The sequence below is a fragment of the Ostrea edulis genome, chromosome 5 (assembly GCF_947568905.1).
Source record: "Ostrea edulis chromosome 5, xbOstEdul1.1, whole genome shotgun sequence".
Classification (NCBI taxonomy): domain Eukaryota; kingdom Metazoa; phylum Mollusca; class Bivalvia; order Ostreida; family Ostreidae; genus Ostrea; species Ostrea edulis.
The window spans coordinates 70,804,304-70,829,964 of record NC_079168.1 but is presented as its reverse complement, the minus strand read 5'-3'; the positions used below and the strand labels follow the sequence as shown (position 1 = coordinate 70,829,964).

At 35.9% G+C, this 25,661-nt stretch overlaps 1 protein-coding gene and 2 long non-coding RNA genes across 5 annotated transcripts in view; 2 read left to right on the top strand and 1 right to left on the bottom strand.

Moving 5' to 3' along the window:
• LOC130054742 (allene oxide synthase-lipoxygenase protein-like) overlaps positions 1-13,758 on the bottom strand; it is a 33,306-nt gene extending 19,548 nt beyond the window's left edge. Inside the window, exons 1-2 of one of the 3 annotated variants that reach the window (XM_056165387.1) lie at positions 13,542-13,758; positions 8,891-8,985 (exon numbers count right to left, since the gene is read on the bottom strand). The gene's annotated coding sequence lies outside the window, so the exon portion shown is untranslated. Of the gene's footprint in view, positions 1-8,498; positions 8,566-8,890; positions 8,986-13,541 lie in introns of those variants that run through there. The other 2 variants (XM_056165389.1, XM_056165388.1) reach the window with 2 other exon arrangements.
• On the top strand, positions 12,394-19,395 carry LOC130054743 (uncharacterized). Its single transcript, XR_008803050.1, has 2 exons — positions 12,394-13,492; positions 17,860-19,395. It is a non-coding gene; the product is annotated as an uncharacterized LOC130054743 (long non-coding RNA).
• Positions 19,396-19,634: 239 nt separating this feature from the next.
• The window catches only part of LOC125652929 (uncharacterized), a 6,533-nt gene continuing 506 nt past the window's right edge, over positions 19,635-25,661 (top strand). The window contains exons 1-3 of the long non-coding RNA XR_008803051.1: positions 19,635-19,692; positions 20,755-21,386; positions 25,410-25,661. The exon at positions 25,410-25,661 is cut by the window's right edge and continues 506 nt beyond it. This is a non-coding gene — a long non-coding RNA (uncharacterized LOC125652929). The remainder of the gene's footprint in view (positions 19,693-20,754; positions 21,387-25,409) is intronic.

Sequence of the window (25,661 nt, the reverse complement as noted above, 5' to 3'; positions counted from 1 at the left end):
TACTCCCCCTAGGCGTATGATCCCACCTCTGATGTGTCCAGGGGTCCGATTTTGTCCAACTCTCTATATTGTATTGCTTATAGGAGTTATGAGATTGATCACTGTTCGATATCTTCACCTTTCATGCACTTTTGCGACTTTACAGGAATTAATTTTCTAAGAGAACACTGAAGGTATAATCCATTAATTAAATATTCATCAAATAAACATTTTCTTTAATTTTCAATGTTTGAAAAAATATTTTGCTTAGCTTGGTCAAAAATTCTATGTTGTACAATTTGCAACAAATGCTTGTTAATTTTTTGTATTGATCCAAATGTCATTAAATCCAAAATCTATTAGAATTTTCTTGAAATCATGAAATTTCTTATTCGGTATTTTTCACAATCAATCTACATATCTTCATAATAATTTCTGATTGTACGTATACAATTTTCGCCACGAATGACATTGCCCAAAACTTTACAATAGTAGATATATACATGTAAGATCCCCCATGGTTTGTGGTTGGGTATGATTATCATCCAACGAGTTTTGTGTTTTCTATCCCCAAGCCTTGGTGAGAGGATAGAAAACACACAACGAGTTTGATAATAATCATATCCAACCACAAACCATGGGAGATTCTTTTTATTACATATTTTATCCCAACAGACCATTGAATTCGCATCTCCAAAATATCCTGTTTTGTTTACCTCAACCCGAACTACATTCGTAGCGTTACCATTACGCCGCTACAAATAGTTCGTTGGGAACTATGAATAAAAATGAATATTGACTGTCATAATGTTCATTTCATAAAAGAACATTTTAAGTGAGAAAAAATTACATCTAAGAACATTTCACTTTGAAGTTGTGTGATTATTCATGTCATCTGAATCCGTGTCAGAGATGACGCGCAGTTTCTTTGGATTGTACATAGTTGCACGTGTGAATGTTGATGAATTTTCCACCATGTATATCGCGATCGTCATTCAGAGAATTTGTATATTTCCTGTGACATGGTGGGTCGTGGATATGTCATTGTTGTTCTTGTGTTTCTTACACCAGGGGCCCGTTTCACAAAAAGGTGTAAATTTGGGGTGTAACTTAGGCTGAGTAACTAATTTACGCCAAAATTTAGGCCGGCCTAAATCGCATTTCAGAAAGGAGCGTAATACTGGGCGTAAATCCGAGATAGTATACCTGCCTTGGACCAGACTTTGAGCATGTGCAATTGCTATACGTTTTTGGTTTCGAGACTATTCTAAAAGATTGAGGTGGATCAAAATGGTTTTAAAAGCTCTAAAGGAATTTTAAACGAATTTTGCTGAGAAATTAACTAAATATACTAACAATGTAATGTAATTGATAAATAAGGCAAAATTTTCAGATTGTTTAAATCAAATACATATTATTTGAGACATGTTATGTGCGTAACATCATAGGAACATGATTTTGTCTGTAATAATGATATTGTGAGTACATACTATACTACCCTCTATTTAATAAAGAAAAACCAACTTAATTTTAATAAAGGTGGTAGAATATAGATCCCTAATATCATTATTACAGACAAAATTATCGGCTCCCGTGGTAACATATCAATTGAAATTAAGAAAACTCTTCTTTTTTTCAAACATCAACCTTAAATTATTTTTGAAACAGAAATTTAAATTCCATTATTTAATTACATCAGTAAATGGCCACCCACCGTAAAGAAGAGTAAAGGAAATTATTGATTGTGTCGTATATTCCTCTGAATGATACTGCACATTTCAATAAACTATATTACATGTATGTAGACTCAGCCCCAATGAGTTTCTATATTTGAATTTATTAAGCTGTGGTTGTTAATAAAATGAATTTTTAAAGCATGAATAAATGAAATATGAAGCTATAATTGTATCTACTGTATTTATATCACCTACGTTGTTCCCTCTTATTAAAGTTTAAAATATACTCTGACAGTGGCGGATTTCGGGGGGCGGGGGTGTCTGACCCCTAAAATTTCGAATCTAAGGTAAATCAAGATCTCTTACTTAGAAAAATTTAAACGATAAAGGAAGCAATACTTTTCGTTCACTCTCGGAGAAATAAATGACAAAATCTTTTGATTTATTGAATTACTTTTATTGGAATACATTTGTTCCAAAAACCCTTAAAAATTTGTGTCATTTTATTAATTTCACTTTATCAAAAATGACTACATAGGAGACATATTTCAAGCCCTTTAAATAAAATCTGCAAAATCCAGGAGCTTCAGGGGGCTCAAGGCGGACCCTAGACCCCCTACCTAATAGAGTTGCACCCCCTAACCGCAATTCCTGGATTCGCTCCTGCACTAGACAAACGGTAGATCTACATGTATTACATATTTTGTCAGTATGTATATTGCGTGTATAACTTCTAGATTTCAACAGTGCATTCCAGGAAAGCATGTATATTTCGTGTATTGCTACTGTCGTCTGATTCAGTATTCAATACAATAATATAATGGCGTCTTCAAATTTACAGAGTAAAATCACAGGTGCTTGGGGCATAATATATAAATACACATCTAAACTGATACATATAAGTATAAGGTTAGGTGTGAATTCATATATTATGAACCAAGCACCTATGAGCAAAATTGGACGGCTGATGAAATACAAGTGCTACCATCAGCGATTCGCGAAAATAGTGATATTCTGTTTGCAAACTTTTCTAGTGATATCTCTTTGGAGAAAAAGAAGGGAATCTGGAACGAATCACCAAATAGTTAGTAATCTAGAGTTGAAATATCAGATGAATATTAAAACGAAAGAATGCTAATACATTAAATTTTGTTGTTCGAATTTAACAACCCCCACTTCCCCCCAAATTTAAAATAAGGACTCAATATGTAGTCGTTATCCTCTTTCATATATTATCATCATAACTTGGAGGATATAAAAATTGTAAATTATGGGTCAGTAGATACAATTCCTTTTTTTAAAAACTTGTTTGATTGGAAAGAATAAATTTCTAGACAGTCAACATTAATGTTCCATGATTGTAAAATAGAATTATTCTAAAACATGCATGTGATTTTTTGCATAAATGAAAGTCAAATTAAAAAATTTCAAAAATGAAAGCTTCCAATATTCTCATCAGTTATACATGTACAGCAGTTGCCCATAAGTTTGTTCCCAGAAACATTTTTCATACAAAACAAAACAATTTTTCAAATAGTAGGTGCGACTTTATTTTATTTATTATTTTTTACAATAAATTGATGCGATGGATTCCACTTTTAAACAGAATTTTTTGAAGTTTATAACGATAGCAATTAGATATTTCTGATATGGATTTTTTTTTAAATCAATTTGATTTATAGTCAATTTGACCGGTCTCTGAAAACCCTTCCTCTTATTTTCTACCGCTGTCTGCGTTGCTTCAAATTCAACACAGTCGCCATTATTCGTTTAGTTGTTTACAGACTAAGAGTTACACCTAGTCATGAGCAGGCCTAAATTCAAGCCCTAAATTTAGTCGGGTGCAAACGTAGTCTGCTTTATGAAACGCAATTTAGTCCGGTTTTTTGATGTAGTCCTGTTTTTACTCCCGACTTAGCTTATGTCTGGTCGTAAGCCTTTTTGTGAAACGGGCCCCTGTTATATATATATATATATATATATATATATAAGCTCTAATTTCTTCAATATTTTCAACCTGTTTCCAAATCATTTTTACAACAGTGGTCAACAACTGGCTCTATTGATATGACTATAAGTTTAAAATTATGTGGAGCTGAAGGCTCCTGTTTATACTGTTGGAAAAGATTTGAATATAGCTATCAAGAGTATCATCATCCATGAAATCGTGCAAAGCGTTATCGCGCTGTGGTACAATACACATTACATATTGAACAACCCTCGTATGTAGTGTTACACAGTGGAGACTGAGAGATAGTGTTACACAGTGCAGACTGAGATATAATGTTACACAGTGGAGACTGAGAGATAGTGTTACACAGTGCAGACTGAGAGATAGTGTTACACAGTGGAGATTGAAAGATAGTGTTACACAGTGGAGACTGAGAGATAGTGTTACACAGTGGAGACTGAGAGATAGTGTTACACAGTGGAAACTGAGAGATAGTGTTACACAGTGGAGACTGAGAGATAGTGTTACACAGTGGAGACTGAGAGATAGCGTTACACAGTGGAAACTGAGAGATAGTGTTACACAGTGGAAACTGAGAGTGTTACACAGTATAGACTGCGAGATAGTATTACACAGTGCAGACTGAGAGATAGTGTTACACAGTTGAGATTGAGAGATGGTGTTACACAGTGGAGACTGAGAGATAATGTTACACAGTGGAGATTGAGAGATATTATTACACAGTGGAGACTGAGAGATAGTATTGCACAGTGGAGACTGAGAGATATTGTTACACAGTGGAGACTGAGATATAATGTTACACAGTGGAGGCTGAGATATAATGTTACACAGTGGAGACTGAGAGATAGTGTTACACAGTGGAGACTGAGAGATAATGTTACACAGTGGAGACTGAGAGATAGTGTTACACAGTGGAGACTGAAAGATATTATTACACAGTGGAAACTGAGAGAGTGTTACACAGTATAGACTGAGAGATAGTATTACACAGTGGAGACTGAGAGATGGTATTACACAGTGAAGACTTAGAGATAGTGTTACACAGTGGAGACTGAGAGATAGTGTTACACAGTGGAGACTGAGAGATAGTGTTACACAGTGGAGACTGAGATATAATGTTACACAGTGGAGACTGAGAGATAGTGTTACACAGTGGAGACTGAGAGATAGTGTTACACAGTGGAGATTGAGAGATAATGTTACACAATGGAGACTGAGAGATAGTGTTACACAGTGGAGACTGAGAGATAATGTTACACAGTGGAGAGTGAGATATAATGTTACACAGTGGAGACTGAGATATAATGTTACACAGTGGAGACTGATAGATAATGTTACACAGTGGATACTGAGAGATAGTGTTACACAGTGGAGACTGAGAGATAATGTTACACAGTGGAGACTGAGAGATAATGTTACACAGTGGAGGCTGAGAGATAATGTTACACAGTGGAGACTGAGAGATAATGTTACACAGTGGAGGCTGAGAGATAATGTTACACAGTGGATACTGAGAGATAATGTTACACAGTGGAGACTGAGAGATAATGTTACACAGTGGAGGCTGAGAGATAATGTTACACAGTGGAGACTGAGAGATGGTATTACACAGTGGAGACTGAGAGATAGTGTTACACAGTGGAGGCTGAGAGATATTGTTACACAGTGGAGGCTGAGAGATAGTGTTACACAATGGAGATTGAGAGATATTATTACACAGTGGAGACTGAGAGATAGTATTGTACAGTGGAGACTGAGAGATAGTGTTACACAGTGGAGATTGAGAGATAATGTTACATAGTAGAGACTGAGAGATATTATTACACAGTGGAGACTGAGAGATAGTATTGTACAGTGGAGACTGAGAGATAGTGTTACACAGAGGAGATTGAGAGATAATGTTACATAGTAGAGACTGAGATATAGTGTTACACAGTGGAGATTGAGAGATAGTGTTACACATTAGAGACTGAGATATAATGTTACACAGTGGAGATTGAGAGATAGTGTTACACAGTGCAGACTGAGAGATAGTGTTACACAGTGGAGATTGAGAGGTAGTGTTACACAGTGGAGACTGAGAGATAGTGTTACACAATGGAGACTGAGATATAATGTTACACAGTGGAGACTGATAGATAGTGTTACACAGTGGAGACTGAGATATAATGTTACACAGTGGAGATTGAGAGATAGTGTTACACAGTGGAGATTGAGAGGTAGTGTTACACAGTGGAGACTGAGAGGTAGTGTTACACAGTGGAGACTGAGAGATAGTGTTACACAGTGGAGATTGAGAGGTAGTGTTACACAGTGGAGACTGAGAGATAGTGTTACACAGTGGAGACTGAGATATAATGTTACACAGTGGAGACTGAGAGATAGTGTTACACAGTGCAGACTGAGAGATAGTGTTACACAGTGGAGACTGAGATATAATGTTACACAGTGGAGACTGAGATATAATGTTACACAGTGGAGACTGAGATATAATGTTACACAGTGGAGACTGAGAGGTAGTGTTACACAGTGGAGACTGATAGATAGTGTTACACAGTGGAGACTGAGAGGTAGTGTTACACAGTGAAGACTGAGAGATAGTGTTACACAGTGGAGACTGAGAGATAGCGTTACACAGTGGAGACTGAGATATAATGTTACACAGTGGAGACTGAGATATAATGTTACACAGTGGAGACTGAGAGGTAGTGTTACACAGTGGAGATTGAGAGGTAGTGTTACACAGTGGAGACTGAGATATAATGTTACACAGTGGAGACTGAGAGATAGTGTTACACAGTGGAGACTGAGAGATAGTGTTACACAGTGCAGACTGAGATATAATGTTACACAGTGGAGACTGAGAGATAGTGTTACACAGTGGAGACTGAGAGATAGTGTTACACAGTGGAGACTGAGAGGTAGTGTTACACAGTGGAGACTGAGAGATAGTGTTACACAGTGGAGACTGAGATATAATGTTACACAGTGGAGACTGAGAGGTAGTGTTACACAGTGGAGATTGAGAGGTAGTGTTACACAGTGGAGACTGAGATATAATGTTACACAGTGGAGACTGAGAGATAGTGTTACACAGTGGAGACTGAGAGATAGTGTTACACAGTGCAGACTGAGATATAATGTTACACAGTGGAGACTGAGAGATAGTGTTACACAGTGGAGACTGAGAGATAGCGTTACACAGTGGAGACTGAGATATAATGTTACACAGTGGAGACTGAGATATAATGTTACACAGTGGAGACTGAGAGGTAGTGTTACACAGTGGAGATTGAGAGGTAGTGTTACACAGTGGAGACTGAGATATAATGTTACACAGTGGAGACTGAGAGATAGTGTTACACAGTGGAGACTGAGAGATAGTGTTACACAGTGCAGACTGAGATATAATGTTACACAGTGGAGACTGAGAGATAGTGTTACACAGTGGAGACTGAGAGATAGTGTTACACAGTGGAGACTGAGAGGTAGTGTTACACAGTGGAGACTGAGAGATAGTGTTACACAGTGGAGACTGAGAGATAATGTTACACAATGGAGACTGAGAGATAGTGTTACACAGTGGAGACTGAGAGATAATGTTACACAGTGGAGACTGAGAGGTAGTGTTACACAGTGGAGACTGATAGATAGTGTTACACAGTGGAGACTGAGAGGTAGTGTTACACAGTGGAGACTGAGAGGTAGTGTTACACAGTGGAGACTGAGAGATAGTGTTACACAGTGGAGACTGAGAGGTAGTGTTACACAGTGGAGACTGATAGATAGTGTTACACAGTGGAGACTGAGAGGTAGTGTTACACAGTGGAGACTGATAGATAGTGTTACACAGTGGAGACTGAGAGATAGTGTTACACAGTGAAGACTGATAGATAGTGTTACACAGTGGAGACTGAGATATAATGTTACACAGTGGAGACTGAGAGGTAGTGTTACACAGTGGAGACTGATAGATAGTGTTACACAGTGGAGACTGAGAGATAGTGTTACACAGTGGAGACTGAGAGATAGTGTTACACAGTGGAGACTGAGAGATTGTGTTACACAGTGGATACTGAGATGTATGAATGCTCATATGTCATATGTGAGGAATTTTCTTTGTATGTTTTAATTTTTCTGTAAATCATAATGATTTATGATTAAGTGAGCGAATTGGTAAACTTAAAATTTGTGAAATTACAATCACATTCCCTAAAATGATTGCTCCTGAGCAAAATGATTAACAGCTTATAATTTTTCCCAGTAACTTCACATTAATTATTACAGAACAAATCCTGTGTAAAAAAGAAATTAACTGATGTCTAATATATGCTCTGGTATTGCTCCTTCTTTGTGCTAAGACAATTCATTCTCAAGAACCAGAGGAACCTGATCTTGTCTCGATATAAGATTAATCGCTGAAAGCCTTCCTGTTGTGATATCTTGGATCCGCCATAATGATTATTAACGCGTTACAGTAAACAGCGAAGAAAATCGAAAAATGTTGACAGTTTTATTTTATATTACTTTATGCATATGCAAAGTGTTTCTTCCATCTTTATTATGTCTACAATCAATAACGTCAACGTGTATGTCCTTTACACAGAATCTGGTGCATATGCTGAAAAAATGCTGTCACGTGTGAACTCATGCAAAATGCACAGACATAAACTTAATCATCGTCTGGATTTCTTCCCAAAAACTATCGAACAGTATAACAATTAAAACAAGAAACCGTAAAGCTTTATTTTTCATGATCATGACCAAACTCATCAGAAATAAATAAATTGTTTTATGTTTTGCAGTTTTAGAGGATTGTTGGCACTAAAAGACCCGTCTCTTACTTCATTATTGTAGATATTTTATCTTACCTGTGGAGGCATCAATGCAGAAGACCATATATCAAAATACGTGTGTCGCACGTGAATTAACAAAATTAGACCAATACAAATCCTTTCCGCATGTTGATATGCATGGCTGAAAGCACAACTCGGAGCGTATAATCGGTGAAATTTGAAAAATGCAACCAGTGTTCGACCTTATTAACGTCTGCCCGTCGGTCCGAGACTGACCAAAAAATCGGGTGGACCAATGATTTAAAACATCGTCTGTCCATTTGATTTATGAAAAAATAAGACCTTCACCCATAATAGACCAAGTAAAAATAGATTTATAAAACAAATGAATAGAAATTACTTTTTATACATCATTACGAAATTGTGTTACTAAACAAGTTAGAAAGCCTATATCAAAAGATGCCCACCTTGTACTTGATGATGTTTTAAAGGAAGGGTCTGATGTTATTGATGATAGAAACCAGCAGCCGAGGAGGAGGACTCCAATTTCTCTGAGGTATCTCTGAATAAACCAAAAATGAATTACCAAATGTTGCATTTTGATATCTTTTAATAGTAAACGTTAAGTGATACATTGTATCAAAGATTTTATCTTAAGTCATCAGAAGGACAGACATCATGGTACAGGACCTGTTACTTTATATGGTGACTCGTCCTGTGGCCCAGCACTACTTGAATTAAAATGCCTGGTTGTGAATACTGGTCGCCCATAAGAGAGTGCTACTTATTCTTGAATGTGTGTTCTTAATATGGATACCACAAACCGAGACTGCACTATTTACATAAAGCCACGCTCAGAGGTGATAGTGCAGGAATATAATTATACCTGTCATCTGTTACACAGGGTTACTATTATTACAGAAAGAGTTAAAGTTAAATATTTCTATAGACTTCACTGTGTTACTGTGTATTACAAAGTCAAAGGAGATGAATGAACTTAACTGTAGAGTTGTCAATGCGAGAGTCTGCTTAGCAGGTGTGCAGGGAAGGGGACTCAAAAATAATCTTACTTTTGCAAATACAGATAACATTTTGAAAAGCCAGTTAGCACCATCCAATCACACACACTAACTCGTCCATAGTTCAAACATTCTATCTAACTCGTCTAGTCTACCCGAGTACCTGAACTGAAATAAACCAATCGCGTTTAACACACGGGTACATTTGCTTACGAAATACAATTTCAAAAATAACAATACGCAAAATACATGGGGGTAAAGGAAGTGTTTGCATGTGTTACATAAGTTGAGTATAGTACGTTACTGATGGGCAGCATATGTCAACAAGCATAAGCTCTTATGTGGCCCCCATAATACATTAAAAGGATCTATAGCGTATATTTATGGTTATAGCACCGCTGAATGTCTCACAAAAAACACAAGACATCGCCGAGTATTTCATAGAAAGATGTTGTAATTCAAGACACCGACGAGTACCTCATAGAAGGATACTGTAATTCAAGGACCGACAAGTGTCTCATAGAAGGATACTGTAATTCAAGGACCGACGAGTACCTCATAGAAGGATACTGTAATTCAAGGACCGACGAGTACCTCATAGAAGGATACTGTAATTCAAGGACCGACGAGTATCTCATAGAAGGATACTGTAATTCAAGGACCGACGAGTACCTCATAGAAGGATACTGTATTTCAAGGACCGACAAGTGTCTCAAAGAAGGATGCTGTAATTCAAGGGCCGACAACTATCTCATAAAAGTATATCACAGTGATTTATGACACTGCCGAGTATCTCAGAAAATGGAAACACACTCACACGAAAACCTGTACGCGGCAAACCAGGCGTACTAAAGAGTTTATCTTAGTTTGGATATGTTCACAATTTTCATAATACTACAAAAGTCGCATTTACCATTGGCCGCCATTGGTACCAATGAGAACATTGCTAGTTTTAAATATGAGCTAATATTTACATTCACTGAATCTTTTCTCTTATATTTCTTTTCAAATTGACATTGCTTTCATTATACAATGAATGCATGTTTGTTGCAAACTACTTCGATCTAGATTTTTAGTACCACCTGTCTGTGTAATCATTACCATATATGGAGCGTCATCAAGGGTAAAGGGTACATTGGCTGTTTGTTTAATGTAGTGAATGGGTCAACCATATGGTATTTTAGTATTCAATATCTAGTTTATATTTTAAAATACATAAAAATATAAATATGAACAATAAAATGTCTATCCTTGTTGTTTCATGGAGTGATGAAGGTAGCAATCATTGCAGATTTTTTTTTACATAACCCGCGTATTTTTTCTGCAATGCTAGCTACCTTCATAACCCGATGAAACAGCAAAGATTATCAACATCAATTGTCAAATCATCTATTCCATTTATTTATTGATTGATTTGTTGTTTTTACGTCCTGTGGAGAATTTTTCACTCATATTGAGACGTCACCAGCTGTAGGTGAAGTATCACAAAGAGGGTGTTGCACCGAAGCGGGAATTTTCCCCAATCGGAGCTCCGTGCCAGCACTCGTGACATAGAACTAACCTTCATTCATATTTATACTCATTGCGTATTTGCCATTTAAATACCTGAAGGATTCCCCAGTACTAGTGACGAGCCTAATACATTTTATGTGTCAATACATTATACATGTAGTCTAAAGATAATTTTTGAAATCGTGAAAATTAAATTGTCTTCTTTTTTCCCGAATATCAGATACAATGTATACGGTTACATGTTACGAGTATATCAAATATTTAATATTCTATACTACTACAGTTCAAAAGCTCTTATACTCGTATGTATTATTTTTTACAACCAACAATGGGCAACTGTACGCGACTCTGGTCACAAAACAAAATATGGGAAGTTTAATACGCATTAATAAAGTTCAACATTATTCGAAGTACATGCACCTGTAAAAATTGATTCAACATAGCAATTTGTTACTGGAATACATATAAACTCAAACTGTTTAACGGTTATTTACCTTGTTTGGCCTTAAAGGTTTTCTTCCAATTGAAAGCTTTGCGAAATTCAGAACGGTTTTTCGTAAAAGGCGCCATGCCTTTGTCAACAACTTTCATTCAGAAAAAAACATACAAGTTCTCGTTAGCAGCCTTGACGATTAAAACACAGGTATCGCATGCTGTATTCGACATGTTTGTTGAGAGTCCTATTCACAAAGTAAGCAGTATCCAGGTTGAAAGTTTATTTCAAACTCGGTGCATGGTAATAAACAGAGATTTGACATGAAACATTTTTAAAAAAAAAAACTAGAAGCGTGTTTCAATTACATGTAAGAAAAAAATCTAGATGGAAAACGTAATATGAACCAAAAAAAAAATGTGTTCATGAGGGAGTCGAACCCGGGCATTTTAAATATTAAAACATCTTTACATTTAAGAGTCGACGACCTTATCCACTGAACCACGCAGTACACCACACAATTATAAACAAAATTAAGGTACAGGTGAAGTTGAAAATAATACCAGTGAAGTCGTTTCGAGTTTTTTTAAATTTACAAAAAATGCCCTCGTGAAACAAAATTTGAAAGCGACAGGTTTTTTTTTAGAGGAAAACTCGAAGAACATGTTCATGCTAAATTTATTTTGTTTCACGGAGGCAGTTTTTCTGAAATTCGGGGATACCCCTCCATTTTAACGCTAAAGATCATATAAATCGCTTATTGCTTGATTTAAACTCGAAATATTTTGGCTAATGTTGTCAATACACATCTTTTAAACATATTTTCAAAAATTATTGAATTAACGTTTCAATTGGTTTTATCATACATTTGAATAACTTAAATTTTTCGATCTTTCATGTAACACCTTTAGGGAAATTGACATGAGACGTGCAACATCTTTAGCGCTCAGGGCCGTAGCAGTGATTACACCTGCCGATACGCGAGACCTTCGTTTTAAAGGTTATATCCGAAAGACCCGTGATTCTCACTTCTGAACGCCGAGCGTTTGGCGAAGGAGCAATCACTACCTGTTTTTTAAAACGTCTTAGGCGTGATGTGGCCACGACACGAGCGGGGCTCGAACTCACGACCTCTCGGTTACGAAGCGAACGCTCTACTATGTTAAAGATTTATAGAAAATCTTGATCATATCAAACTTTGCGCATGATAGAAATATATCTTTTGGTGGAATTTTATTCATTGGATAAAAATGGGTAAACTATTGAAAGTGAAAAGGTTTATATCCATGAATAATCAATTATTTTTAATTCTTTGAAAAATATCTAGGGTAATAACTCCCATTGTTGGTATTTCCTTTATTGTAGATGTCTAATATACAATGATTTCCCTAATATCCAGTTAGTTTATACAATGTACATATTTATAAATCATCATTTTTTTTAAAGACATCAAACATTTTTTCGTTTTAACAAGTTTGTTTCGATTTTCATCATTTTGTTTAAAATATGTGATTTTTTTTATGTTGACCTATACTTCTGGGTTGTTGCTGTTTGGTTTTTTGTTGTTGTTGTTATTTTTGTTTGTTTTGGTGTTTTTTTTGTTTTTTGTTATTTATTTTATTTATCTATTATTTTATTTTATATTTGACATCTTTAAAAAGGTGGCACCATACACATTTCCTTTAGTTAATGATTAAATCAAACTACATAGATTGGAAATTAATTCAGTTTTTCCACTTCCAACCATTAACATTGATAAGCCACATGAGGGTGGGACTACCTTAAAAGAATTTGAATAATTATTGGTACATCATTAAGTGCGTGCAAACAATTTAGCGGCTCATTTCGTTCAGAAAGCAGGACGATGTAGAAAGCATTGAACACTATCCTCATAATCACACATATTACATAATGACAAGGAAATGATTAAAACTTAAGCTTGATCTGTAAACACACAGTAGTAAACAAAATACTCTCAATAGCATAGTATAAAGAAAAACGTGTGAAAACCCAAATGGGACAGTCTGATTGATAGACAGAGGAACGGACGGACAGACGGACGGACGACGAGGAACCAATAATGACTGTCCCTTTCAGTTTCACCGGTAGGAGACTTAATATATTATATTTTTTTAGATTACTGTAAATCTTTACCTCTTTTGTACACAATCTAGACAGCATGTAGCATAGTCAAATCTGTGCACGTAGTATCCAGCAACATAAACCTTCTAGAGACTCGTCATAAATTCAGCGTAATGACAACAGTGATACTGTAAGCCATGAGGATAGCATTCACAGGCTTCACAATGACAGCATGAGCAATTACTTTAAAGGGCACGAGATGCATGCAAATGAAGTGATAGCTAAGACAACTGTAGTTCTGTACGACTTTAGTATTTCATATAACATCAAGTGCAGGTTTCCACTGAAATTCGTGCAAAACTGGATGAGTTACAGGGGCGGATCCAGGAATTGTGGTTACGGGGGCGCCACTTTATGAGGCAGTGGGTGCAAGGCGAAACCCTGGTGGGGGTCCAGGGGGCAAAGCCCCCGGAAGCTCCTGGATTTTACAGATTTTATGGGGCTTGAAATATTTCTCCTATTAAGTCATTTGTACTATTTTCTATCATTTTGATAAGGTGAAATTAATAAAATGACCCAAACTTTAAGGGTTTTTTGGAAAAAATTAAGTTCTCCCAATAAAGCATTTCAAGAAATCAAAGGATTTTGTCATTTATTTCTCCGGGAGTGGAAGAAATTATTGCTTCTTTTATCGTTTAATACATTTCCCGAAACAAGATACCGCGATTTACCTTAAATTTGAAAAATTTAGGGGGGGGGGGGCGCCAGCTGCGCTAGGATGTTATTAAGCAAACTTTGTAACATTGAACATGAACGTAAATGAAAAACGCGTCTGGCCTAGGTCTACGAGTTGTGAAAATAAAACATACAGAGTTTGAAAAGTTTGTTGTTGAAACCGCAAAATTCTCGAAGGTTGCTTTGCAGTACATGTTTGAGCAGGTGCAAAACTAGTATACGTATCATGCAGGGCCAGCTAGCCAATGACAAACAATCTAACACCAATGTCAGCACACAGAATGAAATGAATAAACTTGAGGAATACGTCATGAAACGTAACTCCTCTGTAATCGAGGGTATGACACTCAGTTTGGACAGTGCAAGGAGAGAAAAAAAATCAAATGGGTGAACTTATCTACAATATTGTTCAATAAAAATGAACTTAGCGTTAACCTGTTAACTGGCCTCATATGTAAAACTAGAAATAAAGAAACCGAGATCCGGATTAGAATAGGTCCTCAGTATCCCCCCTCCCCCGGGATCCGTTTTAGAATAGGTCCTCAGTAACCCCCGGGGATCCGGGTTGGAATAGATCCTCAGTATCCCCCCACCCGGGAGATCCGGTTTGGAATAGGTCCTCAGTACCCCCCTCCCCCTCCCGGGATCCGGGTTAGAATAGGTCCTCAGTACCCCTTGCTTGTCTATAGAGGCGACTAAATGAGGCGTTCCTTCGGATGAAACCGCAAATATCGAAGCCACGTGTTACAGCAAGTGTGGCACGATAAAGATCCCTCATGAAAATAATGTGTAGTATGATTTATACAATATTGATATTTGTGATTCTCCATTATTTGATAGAGCTGATCATTCTAAGCAAGCCAAGCTGGAGAAAGCAGTGAGCTGAAAATGATCTACTAGTGTTATTTTATTTCTAATTATATTGAAATCAGAAATTGTCACATATTTGAATGACACGAACTACATTGCCCATAAGAAACCTGTAATCATATTGGGAGTAAACTAATCCATTTAATGTATGTATAACTGGCTGTTGCTAAAACGGGGAACGGAAAATGAAACGGAAGACGGAACGGAAAACGGAAAATATTGTATGCAATAACATTATGAGGAGGTCAGCATTTTGCAAAGTAAAAGGTTTATCTTGAACAAAGGAAGCAGAAATACATAGAGAGCGGGTAGTCACCCACAGAATGCACCGTTTGATATACTTCATACTAATGCATGTGTATTTTAAAATCATTAACTTGCCATGAAAATTAGTAATAAAAAAAATGATCATACTGAAAAAGACTTCAATTTCAAAATTTTATATTAAATGAAGAAAAGCCCCCGCCCCCCTCCCGAAAACAACATTGTAAAAGTTAAAACATTTTTTCAACAATTTCCCCCAACACAGCCTTCTGATTTGCTTTTATTCGTAATTTTAATATACACCTGGTATAATACATGTAAAGTGTATGTATTATGTATCACATGAACTTTAAAGCGAACGAATCCGATGTGTATAAAGGATTTGGGATGAATTTATTAGAAAGTTTGTACATTTACTGACATCCTAGGGATTAGTGTTGAACCCGAAGAGATACAGTGGGAAAGAAAGACTGAAACAGAACCAATGAAAACTAAGATGAAGTTTACGATCCATAGTATGACAAATTAACAGATATGAAATAGGTAAAAGGCTAACCGACAATTTATGCTTGAATGGAATTAAAAAGTCATTTAATCATTAATCTAAATATTAAGATTCAAGTATATAGTTTAAAAATAAACTGCTAGAAGTCCTCCCTATTTAGGATTGGAGTGCTGCGGTCACAACGTCTCTATTACTTAAAAAATGATATTTCAAACACAAGATTTTTAACTTACTGACTTAATAAGATCATGAATTGTCTTAGTTATATACATACCACACTTCCCTGTTGTAGGTACACACATACACTGCATTATATGTAAATTTACATATACATGTAAATGTGCGTTAATGACGTTTTGTCATTGGGGGGGGGGGGGGGGCATATAAAGTACGTGTGTTCTTTCCTTTCTCTACCCTGGTCTCATAGGTGTCGCTGCTCGCTAACACATCTGTCAATGCCGACATTTCAAAATTCTTGTAAAACGCTTTGTAAATTCTTATACAGACGTTTAACTTCGCTTAATCAATTTATGATGCAGAATTTTAAGATAAAATTGTTTTACCGCTTGTAAACAAATTCCCACAATTTAGATTTTAATCATAATAAAGTAATTTCTTCCGAATTCTGGTGTTATCTTAGCTATATTAATCATTTTAATTCTTAAAACTGTATGACCCGATGTTCATGTATTATTTTTTAACATAATTACTTTAAAGCAGATTAATTACTTTATAAAGTTATTAACTTTCCCTTAATTGCATGCTTGAAAACATCTGCATGTAAAATAAAACTGTGAGAATGTTATGATTTAAAAAATAAATATAGTGTGGTACATATATAAATTATCCGGAAAACCTCGGGCCTTTCACCCAAAACACGGTGTTTTCGGTGAAAGTTCCGAGGTGTTCAAGATAACGCATACATTATACAGTGTTAGATATCTATAAATAGACCCACGCGCATCAGGGGAATCCCAACATGATGTATCAACTCATACGCAACTATCTAGTTTTAAGGCTGAAAGAGCGTAAAACAACGAATTACTAAGAGGTATTTGATATTTTTATTTCTATTCAACTTATGGCACGGTACTGTTGTAACAAAATACACAGTTTTACACAGATAAGACCACCGATGATCTGAAAGTTTGAACTGGTCACGTGAGTGTCACTTGGAATGGCAGAGTGACGCGGTTATTTGTAAACATCGATTTAAAATCAAATAATTTTGGTTAAAACAAGTGAAATAATTTATGATATGTCATACAGTCTCATAACTACATACGTGCAATGATTTAATAGCGTTTTTACGAGGTGGAAAAAAATTTTGTAATTCGGACCATACAGCTTTAAACTCTATTCCGTTTTCCGTTCCGCGTTTTAGCAACGCCCTATAAAAAAAACTATATGTGCAATGGTAAAACCTGAGATAAAAATTGCAGTCACGTGTTTTAATCATCTTGGGTCAAGTGTTATAGATCATACATTATATTTTGATACAATCTCATTCTTTCATGCTATCAGTGGGATAGAAGTTCATCATTCTACTGGCAGGAACCAAAGGATGTTCCATCGCCAAACGCTCGGCATTAGGTGTGAATGTCACGGGTCCTCAGAGATGACCTTAAAAAGGGATGCGTGTCACAGTAGGTGTGGCACGCTAAAGAACCCTCACTGCTCAATGGCCGTAAGCGCCGAGCATAGGCCTAGATTTGAAGCCCTTTACCGGTCTTGGTGACGTCTCCATATGAGTGAAAATTCCCATGCGAGACGTTAAGCAAGATTTTGTTTTTAGTTTAGTTTAGTTTATTTATTTAGGAATAGGCACATATACAATATAAATACAAGACAATATCACAGAGGAACACATAGTTAAAATAAAAGTTGTTGTTAAATACATAAGATAAAAGGGTAAACTTTAACAGCAATTTGACTTTAAAAGCACAGTTAATAAATTAATATAACTATATGCCTATGCCAAGGATAATCCACGAAAGCATTATGGTTTATTTCCAGTGGGGTCCTTCAATCAATACAATTAATCAATCAACCAAAGGATGTTCCATAACAACATTGGTGGAAATTAATCATGCATATTTTGAGAAGTTAAAAATGTTCAAAATCAACGACGACGGAAGGACACACGGAAATCTCAGCCGAATAACTCAGATGACGTGAAAACAGCATATTGTGAGAAATGCCTACCGAATAACTCAGATGACGTGAAAACAGCATATTGTTGTGAGAAATCTCACCCGAATAACTCAGATGACGTGAAAAGAGCATATTGTTGTGAGAAATCTCACCCGAATAATTCAGATGACGTGAAAACAGCATATTGTGAGAAATGCTTACCGAATAACTCAGATGACGTGAAAACAGCATATTGTTGTGAGAAATCTCACCCGAATAACTCAGATGACGTGAAAAGAGCATATTGTTGTGAGAAATCTCACCCGAATAACTCAGATGACATGAAAACAGCATATTGTGAGAAATGCTTACCGAATAACTCAGATGACGTGAAAACAGCATATTGTTGTGAGAAATCTCACCCGAATAACTCAGATGACGTGAAAACAGCATATTGTTGTGAGAAATCTCACCCGAATAACTCAGATGACATGAAAACAGCATATTGTGAGAAATGCTTACCGAATAACTCAGATGACGTGAAAAGAGCATATTGTTGTGAGACGTGCTTACCGGGCTCCTTTATTACCGGATAACGCACTATTCCTGTGAAACTCCGCGCACTATTCAACTGAAGCTCTGCAGGGAGTTCAGTAAATCTACACTTCCAATTTTCGAGTGTAAATGAAAACAAAAGAATTTTTCACTTTATGGAAACAGGTATATTCTTATCAGAAATAGATAAAGGAGAAAAATCCGCCCATACGTCAGAGCTTTGATATTTTTTAATATTTAAAAACCATCATACGAAATTTTTTTATAGTGACTATGCAAATTAGTAAATTGTGATATTATTCTGACTTTATTGACTTGTATTAATAGCTGTAGAAGTGTGGTAAATATTCTTATATGTGCAACACATGTTGAGAAACAACTGAAATAAAAACTAGACTGAAGCTAACAGCCACTAACCAGCAGCCAATAAGACAATTCATCAAAGTACTGAGAGTACTCAGACGGAATACAAAACATTAGCAAACAATCGATTAAAATTGATAATTTTTCAAACAATTAATAAATACTTTTCTTTTTTTTATCAAGTTTGATTCTTGAAGACAGTTGGGTTTACTTGAAAATTTCTAATGTTGTGCCATATACATGTAGGGTCATAATGAAGATTGATAACAACTTAAATAATTGAACATAACACCAGTTAGGGGACCCCTTGGATTATCATTCCCTGCCCCCCGTTGTGGTTGTAGGGGTACCACGTGGGGTTCCCCGAGAGTGGGACCACGTTTCAGATCTTTCTAATGATTAAATTTGGGGTGATCGAATGAGTTCTCCCAGTACGATGATGAATACGGGCTTATTGACTGCTGGTTAGTGGCTACTAGCTTCAACCTAGTCAAATCAAAAGTCGATGTGTTGGAAGTATTTTAGAAACACCACAGTCCTATATGTACATGTACATAGAGAACATTAATTTAGTTACTTGCTGTTCTAAAGTGGACATAAGTATCAATCAATATAGAATTGTTAAGACTACCACCCAAAGTCAAAAAATATAATTAACATCTAAATGAACAATTGCTTGTCTCTGTAATGCACTCTACATCGATGAATCAGTATCTTTATCTGATATCCTCGTTCTAGTTTGGCGTATTCAAAATAGCAACATCAACATCAGTAATTTAGAGAGGTATACAAACAAAGGTAATGATAAATATTCAAAAGAAATGTTGGAGAAAGCTGAAGATAACGAACAGCGATCAATCCTACAACTCCTATAAGCAATACAAAATAGATACATGTAGTTGGGTAAACACGGACTCCTGGACACACCACAGGTGGGATTAGGTCCCCAGGAGGAGTAAGTATCCCCTGTCGACCGGTCACACCCGCCGTGAGCCCTATATCCTGATCAGGTAAACGGAGTTATCCGTAGTCAGAATCAGTGTGCCAAGAATGGTCTAACAATAGGTATGAAACACAGCAGACAGCAGTTGACCCAATGATAGGTTGTATTTGCAAACTAGATCGTTATAACTACCATATCATTTGCGAACTGCTGACTTTAATCGAGACTGTTGAAACATCCGTACCATCAACTTGTTTGTCAGTAGCTTGCTTCGATTTAAAAACTGACCATACGCAGAACAAGCTCTTGCGTATCGAATCAGTTGAGAGATATAAACACCACACGGCATATGCAGGTGATAATGGAATATTGCTACATAAATATGGTAAGTTGACGGTGAGAAGCTGAAATCATCCCGTTTGTCATACAGTTGAGTTGTCAGTTTGCCGTTAATGTCTACTCTCAATTAAAGTGTCTTTTATTTCGAGCTGACAGGGAAAATTGACTCATCGAATATCGATCACATTCATTAATGATAATATTTTTATGCTGAGTGGTCAAGGTCCGATATGTACTCTGAGAGGATACTAATGGGACATTTTGATAGCCTAATCTGCACTATGACACAAATATATTAAGATATTAGCCGTATAGAAGATAAAAAATGAAATACCGGTATCTGATTCCGGTCTTCAGTCAATTCACCGGCAAGTACCCGATCGTCGCTCGACACCATATATACATTCTACAAACCTCCATCCCTCCTACACTGTGTGAGCGATACGTTGTACGCCTAATACAACGTATTCAATTCTGGGAAAATTAATCAACTTCCATAAAAAGTTTAAAAGTCGGTATTGATAGAGGATAATGGTTAACAGTGATATAATAAAACCTTTTCTTGTACATTTGTTTAGAGTAGATGCACACATCGTCGCAAGCCACACCTATTTTCTCCGTTTACACTACGTCAAATGCCGTGGCTGTATGGTTAAAAAAGTCCTCGACTTCATGAATATTTATGTTCATTAGTCAACCAATCGGTGAGCTTCCACGAATTGTTTTGGTGGAAAGAAAATCAGTTGGAGGCCATTACGTGCTTGTAGCGGAATAATCAGAGGATTGCGGATTCAAAACAAACTGGACACTTTTTGAGCCGTTGTAACTAATGGACGCTTCTTTGTTGACTTCACTGTTGTAATAAATGTATCATATAATATTCGTAACCACGCCGCTCACTTTAGATAATTGTCCGATCAACTCTAGTCTTCCAGATTTCAACACATCTACTTTACCCCGAATTTCCTCATCAAGTTTGAGAATATGATTAAGTGTATTAACACAGAATTTACACGCGTAACCACTGCTGTTAATGCTAATTTCATTTAATAGTTACTTATAAACTGTACTTGCTTCGGTAAAGAGGGATCTGCCGCCTTTGTCCGTTATTACTTTGGAGTGCATCAGATATTGGAGATAAAAAATTAGAGTGTCAAACACCTGCCGGTGACTTGACTTCATATGTATTCTGAAACGTTATAATCATCAGGTACATGAACATGCCTATGCATTTTGCTATGTACATGTAACAGAAATAAACACCTTTACGGTTGGGTTATGGACATAACGCACGTTCTTCCTAGCACGCGTTATTTAATCCTCTACCACTGATCGCTTTACTGTACGTACATCAACATCTGGATCACTCTACCCCCATTGATCCAGATATCTAAGCAGTGGCGGATCCAGAAAATGTTCAAAGGAGGGTTGCGATCCAAGTTTGTTCATGTACTTTTGTGTTCAAGAAAGGAGGTGAAGACCCTAAAATGCCAAAAATGACATTTTTTGAAAAATAATCTATTCAACCAAGGGTGGGTGGGTGTTGCAATCTCCTTAACTCCTTTTTAGACCCGCCACTGTATATATCAGATGTTCTTAGATTGTCAAACTTATAAATTGACAGCCCTTTGCTTGACAAACATTCCTTCTTACACACATATAGCATGGCCATCAACAATGGATAACCAAGGGACCTCGGGTTTTAAAATAATCTCCGAAACCGCAACGACAGCTTTCATTGATCGTGTTGATAAAATGTTCATCGTTTACAAGTCACTTCCTATCTGAACAACTCAGGTCTGTCCTGGCCGGGAGTCGAATTCACACTCTAGCTCATTAAGCAAGAGTTCTGCCGTCTACGTTATCGAGCTGTTTGATTTTAGGTTAGAAGGTTAACACATCCATACTATCAAAATTTTTAAAAACTAATTCAATGAATCCCAAATAGGATAGCAGATTGAAATAGATTTTATTTCAATATCTCAATCTCCTGAAGTAACCACATAACACAATAAAATATAAATAGTGAAATTGTGATATAAGTACACAGGAAAACTAGAGTGCGCATAACTGAAGCTAATTATAGATTTATTTACAACAATGTAAACCTGTTGTCGAAATGAAGAGGGCTAACATACTTAGTATGTACCATAATGAAAATATTGTTTCAGAAAAACAAACTTGAAAACTTATTAGTTAACATATTTTGACATGCATGACGATTTCAAGCGATGTCATGAAAAATGATATTGAAGTGAATATCTGCTATATGTGAAAGAGTCCCCATACCAGTAAGTAATTAAGTTTTGTTGAATGCAGTCTAAATAAGCTAATAGCGGAAGTTATAAACCTGTAAACAAGTAGCTACTGTAAATCTTTACTGTAAAGCTTTATAAACTAGATGTACAAGAAACAAGGTCTAAAACGGGGGGGGGGGGGGGGGGGGGGTCTTGTTACAAGGAATGCATATATGAATTATGAGAACCTTATCTCTCACCATTCAAATTTATCAGCAACGTTAGAGTTTAGGACAAAGAGAAGAGCGGGCGGACAGACAGGACAAAAACAATATGCCCCTTCCCCGACCTTCGATAAAGGAATAAAGGGCACATAAACAAAAGCAGTAGGATGTAAAATGTGCAAAAGTGCTACATTTTTTGTCATTTCTTCACACTGTACTAAAGGCGCTATTAACGCCATTGACTACTCGTTGTTGTCCTGCTATATGAAGACAACTCCCCCCCCCCTTACAAAAACAATGCTAAGTGCCTGAACTCGCATAATATTATCTAATGCATGTAGTTAATGTACTAATGAAAAGTTGCCCACGTTAACGCAGAAAACGATCGAGGTTCTCGTCGGACACACTAAATATCAAAACCGTGACGGAATCAGAGATTAATAATAGTTCCGGTATTCCCTATTGCTTGAAGATCGAGAGCCTACAGTAAAACCAAACCAAATTTTAAAAAAGAAATGGAAAAGATGAACACACGCACGCGATAGAATGGTGCAAGTAGTAGGTCAGATGGGTGGAACAATCCCCTGTCCCTGTTGACTGACCACATCAGTCTTGAAACCTCTGTAAGTGAATCACTTATATCAGGATAAACCCTTCAAAATTAAATGCTGATGGAATTTGGGATTTCCTCTGGCAATAGATATTCATACTTTCTATTCAACTTCCCATTTCTCTTACGAATCCTTTTACTAATGTTTTGTAAATCTTCTTTAAATCTGAAATAGAATAAAACGTAACTGTTACATCGAATCTACTTTAAAGGATGAAAGTACTCTGTAAAATTGACAACATTAAGTACCATTTCGCTGTTGAACCAAGCTTTAAAAAAGACAATGTTAAAATAATTGTAATATGGGTACATGAACGATATATCTGCTTTTTTAAAAAAAGTACACGAAAATGTAAGATATCCTAAGGTAATTGTTGAATGAATCTTTGTTGACATCACTAATGTGAAATTACATTAAGAACTAGATTTATACCGAGTGAAGATCGGACGGGTCAAAGGCGAGTATGCGAAGCAAGGCTCTAAAAATAAAACGTAAAGTATGTAAAAGGGGAAAAAAGAGAAAATCAGCAAATGAGTGGAGATAATCTCTACATACGTGAAAATAAATTGTGATCCATATGGACGCCACCATTTTGTTTTGTTTATTAGTTGCTCCTACAGTTATTCGCATTTTAATTTTGAATGTCAAAAATACAAGATTGACGTGCAATTTGTAATTGAAACACTCATTTTGTTAAAATTGAATGATATTATTATTATTGTTACAGTTTTTAGCCAATCATAAATAAAATCCAAAAAAAAAAAAACAACAACAAAAAAATGTAGATTAATTATGTATCAATATATATGAATACAAAGTTGAATTTTATATTCATTGGTTTATTGCTTTTACCATAGATTTAAAGTTCTATACCTTTATTCTTTAATAATAAATTCGACCCCAAGCGATGTAATTGCCTGTAAAAATGGCTAGGTGAAGTACAAGTTGAAATTTTGGGTACTGGTCCACAATGATATATTTGGTAATATATAGCAGTTTTTATAAAATTAAATCGATACTTAAAAAGTTATAAGCCCAGTCCACGGAATTTTGGGACAACCCTCGTATATCACATTAAGTAGATTTCTGTATACATCAGCTATGTGGAACGGCATTAAGTAGATTTCTGTATACATCAGCTATGTGGAACGGCATTAAGTAGATTTCTGTTTACATCAGCTATGTGGAACGGCATTAAGTAGATTTCTGTATACATCAGCTATGTGGAACGGCATTAAGTAGATTTCTGTATACATCAGCTATGTGGAACGGCATAAGTAGATTTCTGTATACATCAGCTATGTGGAACGGCATTTAGTAGATTTCTGTATACATCAGCTATGTGGAACGGCATAAGTAGATTTCTGTATACATCAGCTATGTGGGGTCACATTTTAAAGTATATATCTGTATATATCAGCTACATGTATGTGGTACGACATTAACTAGATTTCAATATACATCAACTATGTGGATATTGATACAAGCATCAGTTATATGCAGCAATATCTACACTATTCAGCTCAGCTTTCGTCTCCAATTGTAGTTTATGTTCTGTATTTTACGTTCTATACATTATGTTCTGTATATTACCTTCTGTATATTACGTTCTGTATTTTATGTACTGTGTTTTACGTTCTGTACATTATGTTCTGTATTTTATGTTCTGTACATAACGTTCTGTATTGATGTTCTGTACATTACATTCTATATTTTACGTTCTGTATTTTACGTTCTGTACATTACGTTCTGTATTTTACCTTCTATATGGTACATGCTGTATTTTACGTTCTGTATATTTCGTTCTGTATATTACGTTCTGTATTTTATATTCTGTATTTTATGTTTTGTATTTTATGTTCTGTACATTACATTCTGTATTTTACGTTCTGTATATTATGTTGTATACATTACGTTCTGTATTTTACGTTCTGTACATTATGTTCTGTATATTACGTTCTGTATATTACGTTCTGTATTTTATGTTCTGTATATTTTGTTCTGTACATTATGTTCTATATATTTTGTTCTGTACATTACGTTCTGTATTTTATATTCTGTATTTTATGTTCTGTATATTTCGTTCTGTATTTTATGTACTGTATTTTACGTTCTGTATATTAAGTTTTGTATATCACGTTCAGTATATATTCTTTTTCAGACCCATTAAGTTACAACGATCAATAAACCACATGTCTTACTCTTCCACTAGTGCAACTGCTGCAGGATCGTACACGTAATCCACCTCAAAGTCCCCGAGGGCATTAGTGCTCCTTGCACTTAGAATTGTTGTGATAATCATCGTGTCCAGTGTATTAGATTTGTCTGTCAAAGCTTTCACGACTTCTTCTTCTTGCAATGGAGTCTGAAATTTCAGTTTGTAATGTCTTACTCCCAAATGCTATAAAAGATT